This window comes from Trachypithecus francoisi, unplaced genomic scaffold (assembly GCF_009764315.1).
Source record: "Trachypithecus francoisi isolate TF-2019V2 unplaced genomic scaffold, Tfra_2.0 Lachesis_group11, whole genome shotgun sequence".
NCBI lineage: Eukaryota > Metazoa > Chordata > Mammalia > Primates > Cercopithecidae > Trachypithecus > Trachypithecus francoisi.
Window position 1 is genome coordinate 98,869,720 of NW_022681456.1, and position 26,676 is coordinate 98,896,395.

The 26,676-nt window shown below is 39.9% G+C and overlaps 1 protein-coding gene across 3 annotated transcripts in view; it reads right to left on the bottom strand.

Moving 5' to 3' along the window:
• The window catches only part of FGD4 (FYVE, RhoGEF and PH domain containing 4), a 263,419-nt gene that overhangs the window by 139,367 nt on the left and 97,376 nt on the right, over positions 1-26,676 (bottom strand). The window contains exon 1 of one of the 3 annotated variants that reach the window (XM_033222470.1): positions 16,483-16,788. The exons of the other annotated variants lie outside the window; for them this stretch is intronic. The gene's annotated coding sequence lies outside the window, so the exon portion shown is untranslated. Of the gene's footprint in view, positions 1-16,482; positions 16,789-26,676 lie in introns of those variants that run through there. 3 annotated transcript variants of the gene reach the window in all.

Genomic DNA, 26,676 nt, shown 5'->3' on the forward strand with positions numbered 1-26,676 from the left:
TCAGGCTGGTTTTGAACTCCAAGGTCTAGTACGTACTTCCTGCTCTCCAAGCGTTCATCTTTTGCACACTGTAGGGCACACCACCCTTCATAGAACATTGCTCCATAGAAGGCATTTCCTAGAATGTAAGCAGTAGTCATGTTCCTAGACAGATAGTCTTTCACAAGAATCTCGTACATGTCATCTGCACATGTCAATCCTGAAGTTAGTCCTAAAACTTAGTAAGTCATAAAGCTGACATAAATATGCTATAGCACCAATGTTAAAACTATGATGATGGCAGAAAGTAGGCAGAATAAACAGTAAATGTTACATGCAAAAAAACACTAACGATATTGGAGGTTGGGTGGCGGGGAATCTCCAAAACGATTTCAAGTTGAATTTTTCCAAAACTTTTTTTTTTGAGACAGGGTCTCATTCTGTCACCCAGGCTGGAGTGCAGCGGCACGGTCTTGGCTCAGTGCAGCCTCAACTTCTCAGGCTCAAGTGATCCTCCCATCTTAGCCTCCCAAGTAGCTGGGACTACAGGCACATGCCATCATGCGAAGCTAATTTTTTTGTAGAGACAGGGTTTCATCTTGTTGCCCAGGCTGGTCTCAAACTCCTGGGCTCAAGCGATCCTCCTGCCTTGGCCTCTCAAAATTCTAGGATTACAGGAGCAAGCAGCCGTGCCTGGCATATCTTCTACACATCAGTCTAGATACGAAGACTACCTAATCCTGTAGTTTGATTCTGGGACATCAACTATGATACTGAAAATTTCGTTAAACTAAGGATGCCATTAAATTCGAACGTAAAAGTAATGATAATTTAATAAGGATATATGTGTAAAAAAATTAATCTCCATATAATAAAGACACAATTTTTTTTTAGACTTCGACCAGAAAAAAATGACTTTAAATTATAAAATCCAGTGCTGAAGACATCATTATCTCAAGCACTCACAGTAGCAGGTAAATTGAAACAGCAATTGAGAAGACAGCATGGCAATACCTATTTCACACCAGAAAACTGTGTATCGTCCACCTGTGACGCTTGGGCAAGCTATCCTAACCAAAGAGCTCTATGCATAAAGATGAATGGAATGCCATTTAACACAGAGAACAATTAGAATTAACCTAACAGTTTAACAAAACTATTTTTATAATTATACTCGCGCACCCAAAATAAGCTCAGCACAAAGTACGAAGAAGGCACACAAATATTTGCTGATTTGAATGTGTTAATAAAGAAGCTTTACTAAGCATCTAGGAACTTTTTGGGTACCCACTAACTACGTTAGACCTGAAATTGCCCGATTTAAATTATGGTCATTTCCAGATATACTACAGTATCACAGAGTGATATTCCCAATATTATGTCTTAGGTATATATTCATTAGATAAAATTACCATCTTAAATCAAAGTACCAAGTTTCCCATTCTTTTCCTCATTTAAATAATGAATTAAACTTTTGGTACCTTCATAGATCAGTGGCATTTTACCAGAAAACAATTTTTGTTCTTTTTTTTTTTGAGACGGAGTCTCGCTCTGTTGCCCAGGTTGGAGTGCAGTGCTGCAATCTCAGCTCACTGCAGACTCCGCCTCCTGGGTTCATGCCATTCTCCTGCCTCAGCCTCCTGAGTAGGTGGGACTACAGGTGCCCACCACCACGCCTGGCTAATTTTTTGTATTTCTAGTAGAGATGGGGTTTCACTGTGTTAGCCAGGATGGTCTCGATCTCCTGACCTCGTGATCTGCCCATCTCAGTCTCCCAAAGTGCTGGGATTACAGGCGTGAGCCACCACGCCTGGCCAATTTTTACTCTTATCATTTACAAACAATTCACCTAATAACTACCCTGGGATTTTACCACATAAGCCGCCATACCTGACTGAGATATTTATTCTGTTAAAATAAAACTTTATTCTATGTTAAATGTGAGAGTTTACGCCAAAAGTGCCAACAGACTGCTTCATCATTTCATACTTTATGCATAGAGCTCTTTGGTTAGGATAGCTTGCCCAAGCGTCACAGGTGGACGATACACAGTTTTCTAGTGTGAAATAGGTATTGCCATGCTGCCTTCTCAATTGCTGTTTCAATTTACCTGCTACTGTGAGTGCTTGAGATAATGATGTCTTCAGCACTGGATTTTATAATTTAAAGTCATTTTTTTCTGGTCGAAGTCTAAAAAAAAATTGTGTCTTTATTATATGGAGATTAATTTTTTTACACATATATCCTTATTAAATTATCATTACTTTTACGTTAGAATTTAATGGCATCCTTAGTTTAACGAAATTTTCAGTATCATAGTTGATGTCCCAGAATCAAACTACATTTTACAGTTTACATATGCATCAATGTAAGCATATATGTTTACAACAGATAACTTCTGTCAGTGTCACCATTACCATTATTCCTATTAATCGAGATGCTGTCTAAAAGTCCATGGATACTCAAAATAAATAGGAAATATTGATGATACTAACCACAACTCAAAAAGGGAAGTTAGGCCAGGCATGGTGGCTCATGCCTGTAATCCAGCACTGTGGGAGGCTGAGATAAGAGGATCACTTAGGCCCAGGAGTTCAAGACCAGCCTGGGTAACAGAGTGGAACTCCCTCCCTACAAAAAAAAAAAATTAAAAAATTAGCCAGGCATGGTGGCGTGCACCTGGAGCAATCCTCCTGCCTCAGCAGGCTGACCAGGTGACGGCTGCAGTAAACTGTGATTGCGCCACTCCACTCCAGCATGGACAACAGTGAGATCCTGTCTAAAAGGCAAAAGGGAAATTAGTTCCAGTTTGCTACCTAATTCTAATCATGCCCGGCCCCCCACCCCCCGATTATTGTTATTTTTCTCCTGGCTTCTGAGAATGGCTTTGCTTTTGGCAATTTTAGTTATTACATCATGCACTAATTTGGGTTAACAGTTTGTTATTTATTAAAATCAAGTTACTGACTGAAGACTGGGTTCAACTTCTTCAATATGATTGTCACGTTTGTTTAAAGCTTATTTGCCTGCCCTTTAAAAAGGTGTATTGCATTCAGAACCACAGTTTTCAATTTATCCTATCTTCCTCTGTGGGATTTTGGTCCGTATCCATCCCTGATCATTTTTATATTCAAAAGACACAAGTACCTACATATACCTGCAAAAATAGTTTCCATCTGCCCATGTCTCTTTTATTACTTATGTAAAAGGAGGTACAGGCAATTCATAATTAATTCAAGAGGAAACAAGGAAATGAAGTTGTTTGAAGTGGCACAGCATGTGCAATGCTCAATGTCAGTGCAGATATCTGAAAAGAACAGGAGGGACAGGCAGGAAAGCAGATTTTCAAACCAAAACAAATATGTATTTTAAAATAAGACTTTGGTTTCATTTAAAAAGATTATTGTTGATTGTAACTCAGCCCTACTGTCTATGATACCTTTCAAATTCCTTAGTGATTCTCAAACACTTTAAGAAGTCGGCTTAAGACTCATTCTTTTCCTCATTGCTTCCATTAGGTGCTTTATCTAGCACATTCTATGTGCTGGGCTTCGTGCAATCATCTGGGAGCACAACGATGACCAGGACAAAAACCCATGACCTTCAACAGCATCCAATCTAATCAGAGAAATCTGGACAAGAGTGGAGCAAGAACCATAAGATTTGAGCAGGAGCTGTGAAATAATTACTGGAGTGGGGCCCTTTCCAGAAGCAGGGACAGTGGAACTGGAGTGAGGTGGTATCGTCCCTGTTCTAATGCCATGGTGTGGTGCCCCTCCTTATCTTCCCATTGTTGAAATGGGATTGCTAATTTTAATAAGTTCCTTTAAAGTTTTCCTTTAGCCTTAGTTCTGTTCAATCTAAATGTTAGTATAGGTTCTGTGCTGAGCCAAAAGCTGGGGATATAAGGTGAGTAAAATAGTTCTTGGGGCTGGAAGTGGTGACTTAAGCCTTTAATCCCAACACTTTGGGAGGCTGAGGCGGGCAGATAGCTTGAGTCCAGGATATCAAGATCAGCCTGGGCAACATGGCGAAAACCACATATCTACAAAAAATTAGCTAGGCATTTAGCAATATGAAATTTATTTTTAGTTAAGGTATGTATTCCTTTTAAACAAATGGATAGTACACTTTCCCAACAATGTTTAGTAAACAATCTGCAATTCGGGCTGTTGATTTGAGATGTTAACTTTGTCTTACACTGAATTTTTATAAATACATAAAATAATCCTTTAATAAAATACATCCTTCTGTTAAAAAAAAAAATTAGCTAGGCATGATGGTGTACACTTGTAGTCCCGGCTACACAAGAGGCTGAGGCAGGAGGATTGCTTAAGCCCAGAAGTTCGAGGCTGCAGTGAGCCACAATCATGCCACCGCACTCCAGCCCAAGAGACAGAGTAAGAACCTGTCTCAAAACAAAAAGAAACAGTTTCCTGGCCTTAGAAACACAATCTATTTGGGGAGAGAGACAAGACAAGAGCCAACTCGTTAATGACAGATAAAAATCATGAGCGTTTCCAAGAGCTCAGAGAAGACTAACGTGGCTGAGGGAAAAGGTTTATTGGAAAAGTGGTATTATAGTTAAGAAGCCCAATTAACACTGAACCACTTCTTACATTCATACATAACCACTTCATACATTCAACCACTTCACACATAAGAAAACCAACATCTTATGGCCATTTCTTGCCTCAACATTCACACACTGTTTCTGTATTGTATAACTGAAATGTCTATCACTAAACAAACTACTTGACTGACTGGATAACATGAATATATATCCATTAGTTTTTCCAAGTTATATTGTGAGCTCAAAAGATCCCTGTTTTATTCTCTGCTTTCACCGCACAGCAAGGGTAGAGCCACCTGTTGATAGGCAACAATTAATTTTAAACGGTAAAGAGTTGTAGAATTTGAAGTGTGATGTATGAAGAGAAAATGGGAGTTTGTTTTGAAATATTTGATTTTCTTTTTATTGTTACACTTTACGTTTTCATAAAATGGAAGCTAATACTGTTTATCAGACATGAATATATTGGATTTCTATGGCATTTATTTGCAAAATTGTAAAGAATACAAATTTCTTTCTTTTTTTTTTTTTTGAGATGGAGTCTCGCTCCATCGCCCACGCTGGAGTGCAGTGGTGCGATCTCGGCTCACTGCAAGCTCCACCTCCCAGGTTCATGCCATTCTCCTGCCTCAGCCTCCCGAGTAGCTGGGACTACAGGTGCCAGCCACCACACCGGCTAATTTTTTGTATTTTTAGTAGAGACGGGGTTTCACCGTGTTAGCCAGGATGGTCTCGATCTCCTGACCTCGTGATCCGCCTGTCTTGGCCTCCCAAAGTGCTGGGATTACAGGCGTGAGCCACCACGCCCGGCCAAGAATACAAATTTCATACATACATTTAAACCAGTTATTATAAACCGGTGATGAGGAATTTACTAGAGTTCCTGAGTCAAACATAGGATCCAAGTCTGCTTCCCCCACATTATTCCTTATATTAGCCAATGATGCATCATCTAGTCAGCTATCCAAGCTGGAAACTTCAGAGCTGTTCTTGACACTTTCCACTCCTTTATCCCATCTACACATCCAATTAATTCTATAAATTTCTCAATTCCTTCTCTCTTCTACATCCTTGTGCCAGTCTTAACTCAGAGGACTCATCATCTTTCTCCTGTACCATCTGCTCCTCATCAAAATGCCAAGGCTCCTGCACCTTGCAACCTTAGCCCCTCCTCCGCAGTTCTATCAGAGTCATATTCCCAAAATGTATAAAGAACCATGTTGCCTGGCAGCTTAAAACTCTCAGAGAGCTCCCTCCACTGCTTACTGGATCATGTCCCACACCTAACTTACAGCTTAGACTAACATAATCTGGTGCCATGTATCTTACAGATTCCAACCTTTCCACTCCTACACCTAATTCCAATACTCTAGTTAAACTAATTTCTTGTATTCTAAACAAATACGATGCTTTCACAGTTTTCAAGCTTTTATGTGTGCTGTTCCCTTGATATGAAATGCCCTTCACCATGTAGGAGATCTTACTTCCTCCTAAAATCTCCAAGGTGATGTATTTCTGATTCTCTGGCCTGGCCATGAGTCCTCCCTTCTCTCTGCGCAATTACAGCACTTTGCATGTACCTTTGTACAGTATTATGACCTTGCATCATATATTGTAGTTTCTAAAGTAAGCTTACTGAAAGCAAGACTGTATCTTTATTGGCCCAGCAAAGCTTTGGACATAAACCCTTAAATGCTTAAATGAATGTCCAGGTTGCCTGGATAAGTATATAAATCTACCTAACTTGGATGTGAGGAGACTCCATCTAATCTGTTCACCACTAGAAATTTTATGCAGATGCCATGCCCTTCCCTATTTCTGCCAAGGTTTACAAACAATAAAAAGCCTTTCTGAAAGGTATTATGCCGCTGAGTAATTAAGAGAAATAGCTCTGGATGGTTGAGAATACAGGCTCTTCACTTCCATGTGGCCAAAATAACTTAATTTTTCCTACTGTTAAAACACATATGCTCTCTAGGAGAGAAAGAGGTGGGCCCTGGAGCAGCCTGTCTCCAATCAACTGTGCATTTCAGGCAGGCAAGCTATTGGATTTACTGGCTGTTCACCTACCTGGGTCCTTCCAAGAGATGAAACCACTACCCTGACAATTTTCTGCGACAAGGGGACAGTGACAAAACCTGATAAGGACTTGGCATGTGAGTCCCAAGTGATGGAGCACCAGAAACCGAAGACTGAGACTAAATGAGCTCAGAGTCATGAACAAGCACTCTACTTCTTTTTTTTTTTTTTTTTTTTTTGAGACAGAGTCTTACTCTGTCCCCCAGGCTGGGGTGCAACGGCATGATATTAGCTCACCACAATCTCTGTCTCCCAGGTTCAAGCGATTCTCCTGCCTCAGCCTCCCGAGTAGCTGGGATTACAGGCTTGTGCTACCACATCCAGCTAATTTTTGTTTTTAGTAGAGACAGAGTTTCACCATATTGGCCAGGCTGGTCTCAAACTCCTAACCTCAGATGATCCACCAGCCTCGGCCTCCCAAAGTGCTGGGATTACAGGCGAGAGCCACTGCGCCCGGCCACAAGCACTGTACTTTTTCCAGCCCTCAAAGTTCCAGCTACAACTTTCAGTTTAGGATCACTCACCAGAATTTGTTCAGAATTTGAGAAGCATCACAGAAAAGACTTCCATGTACACAATCATAAAAAAGAATAATTCAAAGAAAAGCAATATTAATGATTTTATAGTAATAATTTTACATCTGTTCCATGTTTTTTTAAATAGGGGGAACAATCAGCTTCACACGAAATGCTAAGTTGAGTTTCGGTTCTAAAATCAGCTTACTCTTCATGGAAATTCATCTTCTGAGATTAGACAAGATCGAATGCATTCAGGGTGGTATGGTTGTAGACGGACTTTTTCTAATGAAAAGAAAAAATACACTTTTAATACTGCTTTACTTAAAAAAAAGATCACATAACATACAGTAAGACTAAAAGTTCCCGGTTTCTTTATAGTTCTGTGCAGTTTCAAAGAATTTTAACGTGTGAGCTAAATAAGTAGATTGATTTTTATAGCACAGCTGTTAATGTACTATTAATGCCATCATTTAACATAACCACCAAAACATAAAAATCACACCAATCAGGCCGGGCGCGGTGGTTCACGCCTGTAATCCCAGCACTTTGGGAGGCCGAGGCGGGCAGATCACGAGGTCAGGAGATCAAGACCACCTGGCTAACATGGTGAAATCCCATCTCTACTAAAAAAAATACAAAAATTAGCCGGGCGAGGTGGCGGGCGCCTGTAGTCCCAAGCTGAGGTAGGAGAATTGCTTGAACCTGGGAGGCTGAGCTTGTAGTGAGCCGAGATGGCAGCACTGCACTCCAGCCTGGGCAACAGAGTGAGACTCTGTCCAAAAAAAAAAAAAAAAAAAAAAACTCACACAGATGACCCTAAAGTTTTTCTTCCCAGAATATAATTAAGCCCACAAACACACAGATTTACCATGGTTGCTTCCCTTTGCTCTCTTGTTCAATCTAAGTTTTATACCACTTCATGCTCATCTCACTAGAGAGTGAACAAGGAAAATAAATGCCTCTGCCATTTGGCAAGCAATTTGGTTACTATCCCTCATCCATAACTGGCTGAATCCTAACTCTGCCTTAGCACCAATTACTACCTAAGCCTTAAAATAACTTGCCTCTTATAATCTAGTCCCTGCCTATCACCCTCTTCAAGATCTGGCTCAATCCTCCTGCTTAATTCTACAGACTCTGATGACTTCTATATAATTTCACATCTCTTTCATAAAAGGTACTCAGCTTGTATTATTACAGTATCTTCCCCTAATACTTGAGCACTTTAAAAATAATCTTTCCAAAGTAAATTCTACATTCCCAACAGAACACTGGGGTTGAATACTTTTGAAGTCATTTATTTCCACATACCTGATAGATGAATCTTCTCTACAATATATCTTACAAAGTGTCTGTCTAATTTATATTTAAATACCACCAGTGATAGGAAAATAGTTCTCGAACAGGACATTCCATGTGTAAAACAGTCTAATTACTAGGAAATTCATCCTTAAGTTCTTACTATACAATCTATAACACAAATTAAATACTAGCCTGCATTGGTTACTATTACTTACAACAGGTTTATCGTCCCTACTAGATTATAATGTCTTTTTGGAGCATTTTATATTAGTTCACTGTTTTATTATAGTAAAATTCCTATAAGGTCATTGTTCATTATTTAAAATCTACAAAAAACTTGTAAAGAACAAAACAAAAGTGATCCTAAAATCTAGAAATAACTAGTGTTATTACTAGAATTTCTAGTAATTCCCTCTAGTATTTTATTGTTATATAAAAAGCATAACATAGCATATACAACATTATATACATTTAACATTTTGTCATGAGCATTTTCCCACATTTTGTGAAGATGTTTTAGTAGTTGTATAACTTACAATCCAATGAATGTATAGTAATTTATTTAGCTATTTTCCTATTGTTGAACATGTTACTAGCTTCCCACTTCTTCCCATTCCCACCAAAACACCTGATGTGATGTGATAAATCATTCACTGAATCACTCAGCAACTTACTAGTGGTTGATTTCTAAAATTGGAATTATAAGAGTGAAAAACATTTTTAGAGCTATTGATAAGGTAGTAGTTGTATTCTACTTGCTTATTACAGGCCAAGTGACTCCTATGTTCCATGGCCACAGCTGACTAGCAAAGGTAATCAATGACCAAAACTTAGCCCATTGGAGTCTCTCCAGGGTATCTGTAGTTAGAACTGTGTGTTTCTGTTGAGCACTGGAAAGGATGTAATCTGAGATTAGAGGTGGCCACATTTTCTGCCATTCACAGAGGGATCCTAAGAGGCCAGTGCAAACAGCATGAGGCACACCGGCAGAGTAGTGGGGTTGACAGGTCACACACCCAGAGGGACTGAGATGTAGCTGTCCAGGGTCCAGCTTCTTGAGAGGCGTGGATGAATTTATTGCCCCTGGGTTCCATGAGACACGATTGTGTTGTTTCTATACATCCTCTTTTCTCTTAAATTACAGGGGGATTCTATTTCTTGCAACCATGTGTTCTCTGATTAAGATCAAATGTATTTACCAAATTGTTTTCCAAAAAACTCCATCAGTTTACAGTGTCATCTGAAGTATACAAGGGTGCCAATCCAAAATATAAGCATTTGGAAAATTTCTGCCGATATAAGCATGAATATTTTGTGTATTTCTTTGCTTACAAGTTGTATATAATTTTTTTCATGTATTAGTCAATGGTGTCTTCTTCCTCCGTTTATGTTCTTTGACAATGACTAACCCTGAGGACTTCTTAAAGACATTTCTCATTAATTCTCTTTTCATCTCTTTAGAGTCTTATTTCTGTACTCTCGCTGCTACTGTGGTAGTTATGTTTCCTATATTATTATTTTGCCTAGGTTAATGGAATGGCTAACTCACAAAAAATAGAGGATAAAAGTTAAGAACATAGAATTGAGGCCAGAACAGATCGAGGTATTTTTCCTGGTTCATCATTTAATGTTGGTGAACTTGGAAATCCTAGGTACTATACCTCCTAACAACATTTGTACTTTTTCAATGAAGATAAATCTCTTATCTCAAATATTAGTTAACCATTAGGTGGATGAATATACTTTGCAGCCTCTGACATATAGAAAACACCAACAGTTGGTATATATTGCAATTAGAGTAGTTGCATCTAAACTTGCTCAAAGTGAACTATATACACTTTGCAGACACGGAAAACAGCTGTGTGTGATAGTGTGTGTGCATGCACCCAAACGCAGGTGCAATAGTTTAACTTGTTCAGGCAATCTGACCCAATGCTCATGTGCCTTGTAGTGGGAGTAAGACAGAAATCATGAACCTGCTGCTCCTGCAATTCCTCTTGGTTCACATGAGTCACTTGGTGACTCTCCAAGTGTGAGGTCTCAGCACTCTGAGCTAAATTCTAGGACTCTATTTCATACAGCATGACCTCTAAATGCAAGCAAAGTAATAATTATATCTCATGCTCAACCCAAGAAGCAGCAATCTTCTAATGCTAAAAAAACACACATACAGTCTTGGACTTAAGAAGAAGAGAGTTGATCTACAAACCTATGCCTTCCTAAGGGATTTTTCAAGAGCTTTTTTGACTTCATCCAAGTTTCACTTTCTGTGCTGACTTCAGAATCTAAATACCAAAAATAAGATATGACAACTATATTGTGGTGGTGATAATAAAAGAAAAAGTCCACGTGCTGTGGATGAAAAAGATAAAGAAGAGAATTCCGGCGTCCTTGGAGATTGTTCCCTCCCATGTTTCCATCATTTAAACTGTCAGTTATCTTTTTCAGACTATAAAACTGAAGATCTATTCCCAAATGTTTTAAAACTATTCAAACATTCCTCATTCTTTACAGGATACAGTACAAACTTCTGTGCAAGGCAATATCTCCACTTGCATATCCTGCCCTGCCTTAGCCCAAAGACTGCACTTCCTGGCCCATCATAACTCCTTGCTTTAGCATCCTCAGATCAGAATTCCCAGCTGCACCTCACGTGCACAGCCGAGGAACCCATCCCCTTTGTACCTTTCATCCCTCCTCTGCTATGTCAATCACACTGAATGCAAATGATACTCTTAGCTGAGCACTGTGTGAGTGCAGAGCATGTCTTGGTCCTGCTCTTCACCCAGAATCTAGCAAGGGCAGAGTGAACACCAAGAAAGAATTTGCTGAATACATAAATCTGTGGGCTGATAGTCCTACCAAGCTTTCACTGCCAAGAGTAGCAAATATTTCAACATTCAGGCATTATTACTGATGCCCCTAAGAGAACATCACAGTAATCCCCATCATTGTCAGAACAACTTGAATTTTTGAACATAACCTCCTTAATACCCAGGATAACCTCACAAGTTCTAACAAATGGGGAAGATGGGGTTTAAGGAAGTTAAGTGACTGGCCTAGAGACATCCAGGTAGCTAGTATGAGAGACCAGCCTAGCCCCAGGTCTGCTCAACTTTAAAACTGCTGCTCTTAACCACTGGTAAATGCTTTCCTGTGCTCTCCCAATAAACTGTGACTTTGAAAACGAACACACACTCGGGATTAAGTCCTGAAAGAGAAGTAAAGATAACATGCAGTATGGCTTTGTAGCACTCACTCAACATGATTGTTATACCATCCTGATGACTGGCTTTCCTCTATTTCTACCTCCATAAATTGAGGATAACAGCAACACACTTTCACTGCACCAGATTACACGTGGCTGGTTCCTTATCATTTGCGTCTCAGCTTATATGGGACTGCCCTAGATAAACATCTGCTGGCTACCCAATCTAAAGTTTGCCACCCTCAACTCCCTCTTTAACACAGCCCATTTTGTCATCACATACTTGCCACTATTTGAAATTAAGTTGTTTACTTATCTCTTTACTTTTGTATTATGTCTCTTCCCACTACTAGGTAAATTTCACTAACATCTTGCCCATTGTGCTTAATGCCGTATCCTCCACATCTGCAATAGGAATGGCATAGAGTAAACGTGCAAGAAATATTTGATGAATGAATGCAATGTTAATACTGAAGACAGTGAATGTCTCCTTAGCGGGTAGGGTGGTCCTGAGCAAGGAGGTGCCTGTGGGTTGGTGCAGGGAGCAGAGGAAAGGCCGATTAAGTATACAAGTGCGGGTCGTATACCTGCGGGAAAGGTCCACAGGAAAGTTGTACTAACCCACAACAGGAATGCTATATGCTGCCCAGCTGACAGATATGTCCTAGAGTGGACCATAGTCGTTCCTCAGGCTCCTCCCTCCCCTACCTGCTCTGGGATCCACAATGACTAGGCAGCACTCTGATCATTTTACTTCACATATAGATAGGGCTAGAAGGGAGAATGCCTGCAAGCTGAGAAACATAAGTGTCCAATTGGCTTGGCAGTTATGTTTTGTAAAAGCTTGGTATGTATAATGACAAACTTTCTTATGACTTTGATTACAGAGAAAATCATCTTTCAAAGGTGTATTCCACCTAGGCACACTGAACATTTCATCTGTGGAATCTGAGGGTAACACCCCAATGTTGTGCTCCACTTAAGGACAACAATGTAGGATGTTAAGCTGATCTTGCCCTACGTGTTTGCATTCAACATGCAATACCCAACATTAGCTGTTTCTGTAACTCACAGGTTTCCTGACCTTGGAAAAGCTACTTAATCTTTATGGGCTCCAGGTTCTTCTCTAAACTGAGGGCATTAAAAAGCAGACAATCCTGTTTAGATTGGCACCCTTAAATTATGTGAAAATAAACATCTAGTGATGTATAACAGGGATCTAAAAACATCCCAGAGATTCAGTCTGTTTGCCTTATGGGAACATACTACATCTCATAATTTCATTAATCTGAGTTAAGGACGAGTAAATTGGTAAAAATAAAAAAAGAATACAGGATTTAGGCAGACAAGGAAGGAAGGAACTATTACTTACACAGGAAGTCAGTAATTCAACAGGTTTGTTACAAAAGAACAATTAGTCATACAGAGTGGCGGTTATTTGTAAAACATGGAACTTTTCTAAGAATAAGGTATGCTAGGCACCCTCATGTAACTCCATCAAGCTATTTCTGGGGTTAAAGTGCCAGTAACTGAGCAAGAAAAGGTTAAGTGCCATACAGAAGCTGTTCCAACAATCTACGTCAACCTGTATAGACGCACTCATTGCCAATTTATGGAAAGTTTGCCTTTTTAGTTTACAGAAGCTCAAGAGCAGTTAAAAAAACAGAAGACGACGACAACTCAGAAGAAACAGCTGCCGATACTCAAATCAACTGGCACACATATAGAGAAAAATCCTGCCAAATGAAACCAGCTTTGAGCTATAGCTTTTGTGTAAGTTCACATCGTTTACACGCATGCTTTCCAGGCTCCCCATCCTGTAAATGTATATTTAACGCAGCAATGCAAAATTGTGCTGATGCATACAATTAACTCATTCCACGCATTTCTTGCACCCATGGTAATATGGCATTGTGGGAGACAGCAAAAGGGCAATTTTCAGTACATCTATTTCTTAAAATTATGAAAAATGCGAACAGATTGAATCCCAAGGACGTGTGAACATAGCAGCATTAGCAATGACAGCATCTGCAGGTGCTCCTCCACTTCAGATCCCTCGTATTCCATCATCTCAGACAGCTCTAGGGCCAAATGGACCACAATGGTCAAAAATACTTTACTTCAAAAAATGGATTATAAATCTGTACCTCAAAGCAAAGAAACTGAAGGACTCAATTTAGGCTAGGCAGAATGAATGTGTCCACAAAACATAGTATGAAAAACTAAGAAATTTAATCGCCATTAATTAGGTGTAGAGTTTACATGTCTGAATTTATTATGTCAGGCAACATTCCAGCATAATGTGTCAAAGGAGCAGAAAGATTTGATTGTATGTGCTGAACTAATGCTGGCTGATTTGCTGCCTACTCAACGTTCATGGATTTGAATCATTCTAAGTACTCTGTTCAAAGTTTCATATTGTCATCTACACAATCCTTTTACATGAAATAACCAAATAAGGTTAGTTTTACATATTTACAAGCATAAATATAAACTCATCACTTAGTAAGGTCTTAAGTTATATTGAAGAATTGAAAATCATCAAGCCCTCAGACAGTTGGAAAAGTTGGAAGAAAGCACAGACACCTCGGAAATCTAGCAACTCTCTTCACCCCAACAAGTAAGGATGGTGAGAATCAGAAAGCAGTGCTTCACAGTGGATCTGCGAATTCAGTACATTCTAAATCCTAAATTCCTTACTGTAAGAAGTTGTGTGCACGGTGGCAGGTCTCACTGCTGACAGTGTTGTGAGTGGAAGTGGACATCTCACCAGGTCCTTCATGTGCAGGACAGTCATATGACAGTGCACTCCTGTCCCATAGGTACCCTGGTTGGGATCACAGATGTTCTAGGGACTGTCCCTGCTGCCCCACTTTTCACCTATTTTTGTAAAGGGTTACCCTCAAGAACCACTAAGTTTCTTGTTAGTGGTGGATTGGACAAAGCTTTTTAAAAACATTTTGAAAAACCTGTGGTTTTATTACTTGTTGCTCTGGAAACTTGGTCAATGTAACATGCTCACACATGAAAATATATACATGCCTGCCAATACTCAAAAGGCTGAGATATTGTCTAACATTAACATCCAATTAAAAACACAATCTTAAAACTTTACCTCAATAACAAAAAGAAAAGAGCAAGTAAATTCACCAACACTAGGAACTTGAGAAGTGCACAGATTTATCTAGCGTACCTCAATTGCTCTAGGTAACTACATCCCAAGCACCCAGATGCCACACACTTCAGACCTATTCACTCACAGCCTTTTTCTGGATTCTCAGATAATGGTAATTAAAGCAACATGAATACGTACGTAATCACACACGAGACTTTCAAATTACCTAATTTCCTCCGAAGCCTTATATTGCTTATGCAAGGCTGACATTTATGGGTGAAAAAAATTATCCCAATACTATTACATTGGCTTAAAAATTTTTAGATTATGCTAAGGAAATTTTGAGGCAGACATGTATCTACTATTATTAAAACATGCTTCTTAGAGCTAGTATGTAGCTAAACTAATTTTGTACATTAAGAAAAAAACTTTTTAAAAGTAGTAATAATGATGTATAAACACCAGTAAGCACAAAAGAGGGTAACAATTTTAAAGTCAACTACAATTAACATCAAGAACTCGCAACTGTCTGGCCTAAAAACCTGTTCTTGAAGTAAGAACATGAGTCCTTGACTAATATGAGGTTATCTAATTTTATATTATCATTTTAAATAGAAAATGAAACAATTAGGGCCTATTAGCAATAACCTTTTCTAACTCTCTGGGCAGCCACTGACATGAATGTTCAAGATGACAGCAGCACCGCACAATTAGAAAGGCTGAACCTGCATGAGCCAAGCCTTTCATTGCAACCTTTCCTCTATGAAGTAAAAATGGCAGACCCAGTTAGACTCATAGAGCACTGGCCCTATGGTTTCAATGATAAAAAAAAAAAAAAAACTTACACAAAAGAAGTATCCAGAAATATAGACAGCACTCTTTTTGTTTTTTCACATTTATATTTTAGGGAACAGTTTTGGGGAAGGGGATACAATGCTGCCTTACAAAGGACATAGAAGTCCCTTGTTTGAGCTACCAACCTCTTAGCCACACAGAAAAATGTCAGTCATCCGTTTGTTAGGACCCAAATCTCCTTCTACTGCTCACAATATGCAACACACATTTTAAGGGGCTGTCGAAATAGAAAAACAAAGGAAGCCCTTGAAATAGAAGCTGATCTTCCTCGTCTTGCCCTCCCTTTACCACGGTGCCTGCATGCATGCCTTAAAGCACTGCCACATTGTTTCCACATGCTCAGGCCCTTGAAACTTGTGCCAAAGCATTGCAAAATAAAACTGCATAAACATCACATTTCAAAACATCAGCTAGTAATGGTAGGTCAGTCATGTGGGCCAGAATAATCATTAATTAAATCATAACCTACAAACGTCCCTGACCTGAGTTATTTTTTCAAATAATAAGAACAGGCATTGAACACGTTGGGGCTATGGGCGTATTTCAGAAAGATACCAGTGTAATTCATTCTGAAAAACCATTAAAAATGACTGTTCTTTTGCCACTTTCAGGAGTCATAAAACAATTTCACAAGCAGAAAACAGTTTAAAAGATTATTTTTTTTCATTTTTTCCAAAATCAACATGTAATTGCACAGGCATTATTGAACTGCATAAAATCAATACAAGAGAGGTGTATAACGCTGGAGGTTTCTTTAAAAAGAGCTTAGAGCTCACTTTCCTTGGACCACATGGAGATAATGCCCTCACACAAATGTACTACAAACTGGATACATATTACTAGGGTTACTTACCTTATAAAAGCTGAATTTATTCCTCTTGGCCAGAAGTCACAAATGGCTGAAGTAAGACTCCCTTCATTTGTTCTTCCAGCGAGCCAAAGCAAGCCTCCCATTAACCCGGTCCATTGCAGATAATCTCACCCAGCACAGGCTCCCCTGCTTTCCCCAGTTCCCAGCCCAGCAAGGATAATCACATTCCGGTGGGGAGTGAGCAGATGGTGGATTCCATGGTAACCAGCCCTCCTAAGGCGATTGGTAGAAGTGTGTGACTACTGCTTATTGGGTAACAATCGCTGTCTTTGTGCTCCAGCCTTGCAAATCCTAAAGGAAGGAACATATATAGCCACTCACATGCGCAGGGCTTGCCTAGCAGGTGTTTGGCTATTTAAACAAGTCAGTGCAGCCCAACTAAAAGCTTTCCAGCAAATTTACCCTTGGTGGTACAAACTCCTGACATTTCAGATAGCTAGCTCTGCTCATTCAGGAAGAAAGGTCACAAGAGGCTTGACTTGACAAACAGAAAATAAAACCTCAAAGTTAACTTGAAAACTAAAGATAAAGCATTCTAGAAATGTAAGCTTCATCAGCAAGTTGTTTTATGATTTGGAATCCACATCAGAACTGAAAGTGCTTTCATAAGGATTTTTAAAAACAAATATAATACTCAAATTTGGAAAAAATGTTAATTTGAAAATAAAGTTTTCAAAAATCAATTGTGTTATAAATTAATAATTTCTGGGCAAACATACATTCATTTTTACTGCATTAATTGAACTTTGTGGGGAGAGGCGGTGCTGGATTTAAAATTTTCATCTAGAGTCTTACCCAGTTATAGGATTAAAATATCTTAATTTTATACTATCTCCTGAATTTAATCTGTTTCAGCATTAAACACTGATTCTGCTGGAACAGTTGCCCACCCCCTGGTCTTCATGAAGGAATCACAGATTAAGTCCTTGGAAGATCAAATTGGCTGAAAACCAAATATACCACATAAAAACCAACTATTAGAGGTAAACTATAAATCTAGAAAATATAAACTATAGGCACTCAAAATGCCCATTATTGACACCAGCCTGAGTAACACAGTGAGACTCTGTCTCCACAGAAAAATTTTTAAAAAATTAGCCAGGTGTGGTGGTGCACACCTGTAGTCCCAGCTCCTCAGAAGGCTGAGGTGGGAGGATCGCTTGGGCCCAGGAGGTCAAGGTTGTAGTGAGCCATGACTGCATCACTGTATTTCAGCCTGGGTGATAGAGAGACCTTGTCTCCAAGAAAATAAAAAATAAAGAATAAAAAATAAATGGCAAAGAAAATAATTAGGATAAGCCAAAAAAGAAAATGAAACAAAAACAGTTTATTGTGACTAGACTTTTAGGTATGAATTACCTCCTTACTCTATAGTAACTCCCTATCTTAATTTCAAAGTTCTTTCCTTGGCACGAACCAGAAATGAGACACGAACACCAAAAGGAAAAAGACAAAAATTATTTCAAGTAGATGATATGATTCTATTTCTCCTAAATAAGATCCATTTTATAGATGTCTAGCCCCCCCTCAAAAAAAATTAAAAGAATGAAGTACGATATTATTTATAGTACCAGAATTTTAGTGAGGTAACCATATACAAATATATCAATATAATTCCTTTATAAGGGCAAAACTATCAGAATACCAGTAAGACTGGATTCATAATGGCAACAAAAAGTATAGAAATAATATTATCTAGAAATGTGTGTGAACTATTTGGGGGGAAAAATGAACTCTAAGAGAAATAAAGGAAAGCTAAACAGCGACATAACGTGTTGAAGAATAAGAATATCCATTTTATAGATGCCAAGTCTTCCCAATTTACCAAATAGTCTCCTAGTAAAATTTCCAACATACTTTTAAAAATCAATTTAACAAAGTGACTGTAAAGTTTCTTTAAATTTTTAAAAAATAGATAAAAATGGCTGGGCATGGTGGCTCACCCCTGTAATTCCAGCACTTTGAGGGGCTGAGGCGGGCGGATCAGGAGGTCAGTAGATCGAGACCAGCTTGGCCAATATGGTAAAACCCCATCTCTACTAAAAATACAAAATTAGCCAGGCGTAGTGGCGCATGCCTGTAATCTCAGCTACTCGGGAGGCTGAGGCAGGAGAACTGCTTGAACCCAGGAGGCGGAGGTTGCAGGAGAATTGCTTGAACCCGGGAGGCGGAGCCAAGTTGCACCAATGCACTCCAGCCTGGGCAACAGATCAAGACTCCGTCTCAAAAAAATAAAAAAAGGCCGCGGTGGCTCACGCCTGTAATCCCAGCACTTTGGGAGGCCGACGCGGGTGGATCACGAGGTCAGGAGATCGAGACCATCCTGGCTAACATGGTGAATCCCCGTCTCTACTAAAAATACAAAAAAAAAATTAGCCGGGCGTGGTGGCGGGCGCCTGTAGTCCCAGCTACCCGGGAGGCTGAGGCAGGAGAATGGTGTGAACCCAGGAGGTGGAGCTTGCAGACAGCCGAGATCGTGCCACTGCACTCCAGCCTGGATGACAGAGCAAGACTCCGTCTCAAAAATAAATAAATAAATAAAACATAAAAATATGAAAGAAAATTCTACATGAGTTGTAATAGTAATAATGATGGGTGAAGTAACTGTACCATGTTTTTAAAACATCTTATAAATACCATGAATACATTAATACTTCCCAAATACATGACTCCAGGACAAACTTCTCTCCCTGTGAATTCCACACTCTTACTTCTGACTACCTATTGAACATCCTGGACTTGGATGTTTAATAAGCATCTCAAGTCCAGGTGTGGTGGCTCTCACCTGTAATCCCAGCACTTTGGGAGGCCGAGGCGGGTAGATCACCTGAGGTCAGGAATTTGAGACCAGCCTAACCAATATGGTGAAACCCCATCTCTACTAAAAATACAAAAATTAGCCGGGCATTGGTGGTACGCACCTATAATCCCAGCTACTCAGGAGGCTGAGACAGAATTGCTTGAAACCAGGAGGCGGAGGTTGCAGTGAGCTGAGATCGTGCCACTGCACTCCAGCCTAGGCGACAGAGTGAGACTCCGTCTCTTAAAAAAAAAAAAAGACATCTCAAATGTAACATTCCAAAACCCAATTCCCCATTTAATCTTCAAATCTGGTGGTCCTGTATCCTTCCTTGTGTTTGGAAATGGCAACTCTATCCTTCTAGTCACTCAAGTCACTCAGCCTGGGAGGCCATCCTTCACTCCTCTCTGACATTTTATATCCAACTGTCCCCTCGAGTCCTGGGTATTTCTTCAAATTCAGCCACTTCTTACACCTTCACCACTCCCCCTTGGTGTAGGCCACACCATCTCTCACCTGGATCCCTTAACTTCCTAATTAGACTCTCTGCCCCCATCTTGTACCCTACAGGCTAAAATACCATGCAGATAAGGTCAATTCTCTTCATAAAACTGGCTTTCCCATTTTAATGGGAATAGAAGTCCCAATCTGTATGATGGCTTAAAAAGCCCTTGATAACCTGACCCCACCCACATTAACTCACTTATCTCCTATAACCCCCTCCTGACTTCCCTGAGCTCTCTAGGCAGAGTCTGACATTTTTGTTCTCTCCTCTACACTTTCTCAATAAGTTGGACACTGATGGTGTTTACCACAGGGCACAGTTATTTGTACACATCTCTTCTTCAGACTGTGAGCACCTCAAGGCCAGGGACAGTGTCACTGTGAACCATTTGTTAACAGCAAGCCAAGGTCCTTGTACATAGTGTGAATTTAGTAAATCTGATGAATGACTAAAGACTGTTTTAAAATTCTAGTGCAAATTTAGAGGTACCTAAGAATCCAGAATTAGAATGGTGATGCAAATATTAATGTATACACAACTGACACACTATCATGCAGTTATTAAAATATGGTCATGGCTGGGCACAGTGGCTCATACCTGTAATCCCAGCACTTTGTCAAGGCAGGCAGATCACAAGGTCAGGATCTCAAGACCATCCTGGCTAACATGTGAAATCCCGTCTCTACTAAAAATACAAAAAATTAGCCGGGTGTGGTGACGGGCACCTGTAGTCCCAGCTACTTGGGAGGCTGAGGCAGGAGAATCTCTTGAACCCGGGAGGCAGAAGTTGCAATAAGCCGAAATCGCACCACTGCACTCCACCACCTGGGTGACAGAGCAAGACTTCGTCTCAAAATAAAATAAAATAAAATAAAATAAAATAAGATCAGAAAGACTATGTGGCAAAGGGGAAATGTTTATACTAACAAGTACTGTTTACTGGTCCCTAGTATGTGCTAGACACTATAATAAACACGTTACAAATATTTTATATAAACCTCACAGGGCCTATGAAGTAGGGATTATTATCTTCATGTTTTAGGTATAGAACTGAGATTCAGAATTTAAGCTCTTTGCCCTTGGTTTCACCGTTGCAACGAGAACCTCATTTGTCTGAGACCAAAGCTTGGATCTAAGTCATTACGCTACACCACCTCCCTGAAGTGGGAGGAAAAACAGAATACAAAACTGAATACCCATTACGAATAAACACTATGCATTTGCAATGATATAAAAATATATATATATTTTTTGGAGACAGGCTCTCACTTTGTCACCCATGCTGAAGTACAATGGCACAATCTTGGCTCACTGCAGCCTCAACGTTCCAGGCTCAACTGATCCTCCTGCCTCAGCCCCTCAAGTAGTTGGGACTACAGGCACGTGCCACCACATCCAGCTAATTTTTTTGTATTTTTAGTACAGATGGAGTTTCGCCATGCTGGCCGGTCTGGTCTCGAACTCCTGAGCTCAAGCGATCCACCTGCCTCGGCCTCCCAAAGTGTTGGGATTACAGGCATGAGCCACCTTGCCCAGCAGAGAAGAGAATCTTAGCAACAAAAGGCCAGGCTTACCTAGGCTTCAAAATTTTCAGAGTACCTGTGAGGAAGAAATATTGGACTTATTTTTCTTCTCCAGTTTCCAAAATTTTTAATGTCAAATTATAATTTTATAGTCTTCTAAAAATATATTTATTCTTCCTATACATATTTTTTAATGTTCACTCCACCATGTTCTTGGGAAGATCTACAAACAAGTGAGACAATAAAAAAACTAAAAAGAATTGGCACACAGTTTTTAGAGAATTGATGCCGTGGGAAAAAATGACTCAGAAAGGAAAAATAAAGGCAGATCTATGAAAGGTGAATAAGGAATAGTAATGTCCTCTGGAGCTCCAAGTTCACCTCCAAGTGTTCTGGTATTATCATCATTATAGTATCCCCTCAAACCACACTGCCCGGAATCTAATTATAGGGCCTGAAACCTAAGTGTAGGGCACGTGACGAACAGCCAACAATCCCCATAAAGGTTCTTAAGATAAAAAGGCGTTGGAAGCAGGAGCCTGATAATTTATCTTCCTCAAATACTGGGCAGGCGGCAACTTTGCCTTGAGTATCTGCTGTTGCAGCCATTGTGCCAGCTAGGCAGAGATTGAATAATCTTGGGAGCATTTTTCCATTTCCCTTCGTGGCTGAATATGCCTAATTCCATTTGCCCTTACTCCTCCTTTCTCTTTCCTTTTGTAAGAGGCTTTACCCAGGAAGTCAGAGGTTCCCAAACTTTTCAAATCAGAGCATCTCAGTAACTTCTGCACAGTGACCCAGGGCAGGAGCAATTACTTAGAGTTCCACTGATTAAGTGGTTTGGTACAAAAAAACTAATAACTGCTGGGCACAGAGTCTCACGCCTGTAATCCCAGCACTTTGGGAGGCCAAGGTGGGCGGATCACGAGGTCAGGAGTTCGAGACCAGCCTGACCAACATGGTGAAACCCTGTCTCTACTAAAAATACAAAAATTAGCTAGGCATGGTGGTGCATGCCTGTGGTCCCAACTCTCTGGGAGGCTGAGGTGGGAGAATCACTTGAACCCAGGAGGCAGAGGTGGCAGTAAGCCAAGATCACATCACTGCACTCCAGCCTGGGCGACAGACACTCTGTCTCAAAACAAACAGACAAACAAACAAAAAACGAATAACTACCTTTGACTTAGCAACTTAGCAACATTTGAGAATATAACAAATAATAATTTCAAGAAAAAAAATCGTACTTTTATTCTATTCCTAAATCACTCCTACTACTTACTAATGGGATGTGCATGTACCCTGCCAACCTCTCATACCATAGGATCCTATTAAACATCGCAAACCTCATTTCCTCTCCCAAGCTGATTTTCACCAGCTTGTTATCATGGTACCCACCAAACCCTCGACTCTGCAAAATATGCCACTATCAAAAGAAATATATTGCAATCAAATATTTTTTAAAAGGGAACTATCTAGAGGTAGGAGTTTGCACAGTATTTGAGAGATGTTGTTGTTTTTCCTTTGAAATTTTTAAATATCCTGCAGACAGAACTCCTGTGAGTTGGCAGTGATACCCAAAGTACCCAGGCACATAATTTTGGGAGTTATGTGTTTAAGCCCTTAGCCTCTATAATTAGGGAGTCCAACTACAACTCCCTAATTATAAATTCAGAAACCTAGACTCTAGTTCCTGTTTAGCCAGCCCTACGACACAGGCAAGACATTTACTCTGTCTGCTCCTGTGCTCTTCAGTCACAAAAGGAGGACGCTGGCTTAGACCATCTCCAAAGTTCTCTTCAGCTCTAAAATAATGAGAATAAACGTTAGAGGAGAGTCTTACTGAGTCGAGAAGAAGAAAAAAGGCTGAAGCAGCAAAGACAAGAAACATTTATTTTCCAGAAGGAAATAGCATATTAAAATTTAAAATAACATATATCTGCATACTACCCTTACGTGTGGTATGACTTAAAGGCTTGAGCAGGAGGTATTGCTCAAGTACCAGTTGAAATGGCAATTGTACCTGCACAACGACATGCAGTTTAGGGTGTACTTTCAGTAAAAATGCCACGAGCTCTGCTACTGGTTTTACTTGTCATTCCACGTTCTCTTTCCACTCTTGCTGAGACCCCTTCTTGACAAACAGTTTATATTATGAATTGACCAGATATTGTTAGTGTTGCCTGTGACTATGAAACACTCAAATTACCTATCCTAATTGGGGATCAAACATATCAATGAACCCAAAAAGCCTAAACAGCAGAGCTAACCAATTACAGATATTGAAACCACAAAATATAGTATCTATAAAGAGGTGGCATCTCCTTAGATATTTTCTATATATTACCAACAATTTTGCATTTTTGGTTAATATTCTATGAATTTGTTTTAATTTAATGGGGTTTTTATAATTCGTTTCATAAAAGTGACTTAGAGCAAAAATGTATTTGCAGGGTACAGAGTACTTTATAAGGAAGATAAAACACATTGAAATATTAATAAATTGAACTTTTCTGCCCAGTTTGCAAGGGGTTAAGAATCTAAAGCCTAATTTGATAGAAACTTTTTTAGTGGGAGCAATACCTCCTGCTCAAGCCTTTCATTCCTCTCATGTGGTTAGCATTTTCAGAGAAGTACTTGTTGTTCCAGGACTTGCCCAAGTATACATGGCCAAAAATCAACCAACATTGACTAGGAAAGTCTATGTGAGGAGGTCTTATATTTCTAGCCCTTTTTTATTCATGTCCAACCATCAAAAAACTCACCCAGATCTACCAATGCCCCAGGGATATTTTTAAAGTTTGAAAGATAATGTGTCTTAGTCAAATAAGAATAATGAGATTTAGTTCTTTATATCATTAGATTGTTTGTTACTGTCTTGATTATAGTAATATTCCCTATCCTTCCAAATCCTTAATATTGATTCTAAAACAAAGGCGGGAGGAAATTACACAAGCACCTAGGCCCTGCCTTCCACACTCTTAATTCTTATCCACATTTTTTTTCAAAAAGTGATTCATAGATAATTGGAGTCCAGATATTTTAATTCTTCTTTCCTTAAGAAAATCTCTGAAATATATGAAAGTGAAGACTCTACAAGGATATATGTAGGACATATGTATAACATATATATGTATTAATTACATTAACAAATCTAAAATATGTGTGGAGTGTAAAACAGAAAAAGGGCTAATAATAAAGAATGTTCTATAAATGAGGCTTCTAATAATATGCAAAGTTCTATTCTAAACTCCACAGACATAAAAGCATACGCTACCCTCCCCCCGCCCTTTTTTTTTTTTTTTTGAGACGGAGTCTCGCTCTGTCGCCCAGGCTGGAGTGCAGTGGCCGGATCTCAGCTCACTGCAAGCTCCGCCTCCCGGGTTCACGCCATTCTCCTGCCTCAGCCTCCCGAGTGGCTGGGACTACAGGCGCCCGCCACCTCGCCCGGCTAGTTTTTTTTTGTATTTTTTAGTAGAGACGAGGTTTCACCGTGTTAGCCAGGATGGTCTCGATCTACTGACCTCGTGATCCGCCTGTCTCGGCCTCCCAAAGTGCTGGGATTACAGGCTTGAGCCACCGCGCCCGGCCTGCTACCCCTTTTTCTTGATGAGTTTTTGATATGTATGAGAAATAAAGACATTTAACTCTTGTTGTAGGGGGTTGGGGAGAGGAGCTAACAAGATAAAATAGATGTATAGCACCAGGTAAACAGCAAAGATATATCACACAGACATTCTGCAAAAGCTAATAAATTATCAACATTATGAACCTTCGCTTCATATTTTAGGGCTGAGATCAGGCCAGAATAAAAAGTATAATTCAAGCTTTGTGCTGATAAAACCCAATGCTGAATGGTTAATCCTTGCTGCTCAAAAAATATCCTAAAGGACCAAAGCATGCAAACAACTATGGCTTTAGGTTCAAACTTAAAAACTGTTTCACTCAAGTTCTACAGGGTTGCATTTTTGAAGAGAGAAAGCAAATTCAGCAAAAATGTAATGATCAGTTGAATGTTTATTGTTGATACCAGGGATTTATTTATGACCTCTCATCTGATCTTTTAAAATCAATCCTAACTTTACTTTTCTACCCCAAGCCCAAATCCCAGAAAGAATAAAGTATTGAAAAGCGAGGGTGGCCAAGCTTTGTGGGCAAGAGCCCCTTGAGACTAGGACTGAGGTGTATCTAATTATGACATTTGAAGATAACTGAATTTGAGGTTTTGTGTGCAGCAAGGGTGTGTATGCAGGGTAGGCAGAGTGTGTGCGTGCACACATGCATGCACACAAACAGATATGCAGCAGTGATATGCAAGGCACGTGAGATCAATGTGTGTGTGCAGGAGGATATGGAAGGAGGTGGTAGAGGGGGTTCTGAAAAACTTATTCTTTTTCTTTTTTTTTTTTTTTGAGACAGAGCTTCGCTCTGTCACCCAGCCTGGAGTGCAGTGGCGAAATCTCAGCTCACTGCAAGCTCTGCCTCCCGGGTTCATGCCACTCTCGTGCCTCAGATTCCCAAGTAGCTGGGACTACAGGTGCCCGCCACCATGCCTGGCTAATTTTTTGTATTTTTTAGTAGAGACGGGGTTTCGCTGTGTTAGCCAGGATGGTCTAGATCGCCTGACCTTGTGATCCACCTGCCTCGACCTCCCAAAGTGCTGGGATTACAGGTGTGAGCCACTGCGCCCAGCCCTGAAAAGCTTCTTAATCGCCCTGCAAGTTTTATTTCATAAATGCTCTGGGTTCTTTTCTAAGATAACCAAGGCATAACCAGTTAAATATGGGGCAAATCGTGATTAGTTAATGCTGTGAATATAGGTTCACGAACTCTGGGCTAGGTAGAGCATGTGACAAAACAACTTGTTAGCAGGGTGATTTCTAAGCTACAATCTCTGAGCTTTGAGGCTTTCATTTAAGAAATAAACAGGCATAATATTTGGTACCATCCTCTCAGGAAGATCAATGAGATCATGTAGGTGAAACCTCTTTGAATATCTGGAAAACTATGCAACTGTAAGAAGTATTAAGCATGTTTAAAAGTGGGGGTGGGGGGACTCTATTCTGTGAAGACAGAATGTCAAACAATTGACTTCCTATCGTGAAAAAACAACACAGAAGTCTCTTACAAAAAAAACCTCTTGGCCCCATTCATATTACTGTTAAGCTGTCTAAGCTCATTCCTTTCTTGCTTTTCTATGCTTCTCAAAAGGGTGGGAGGTCTAGTCACTTCTCACCTCTTAGTCACTCCTCAGCCACATCTATCTGACCCAGCACTCAACTGACACTGCTCCCAGCAAGGCCAGCAGTGACATCTCAGCTCCAAACCCATAGGTCGGGTTCAGTTCTTGC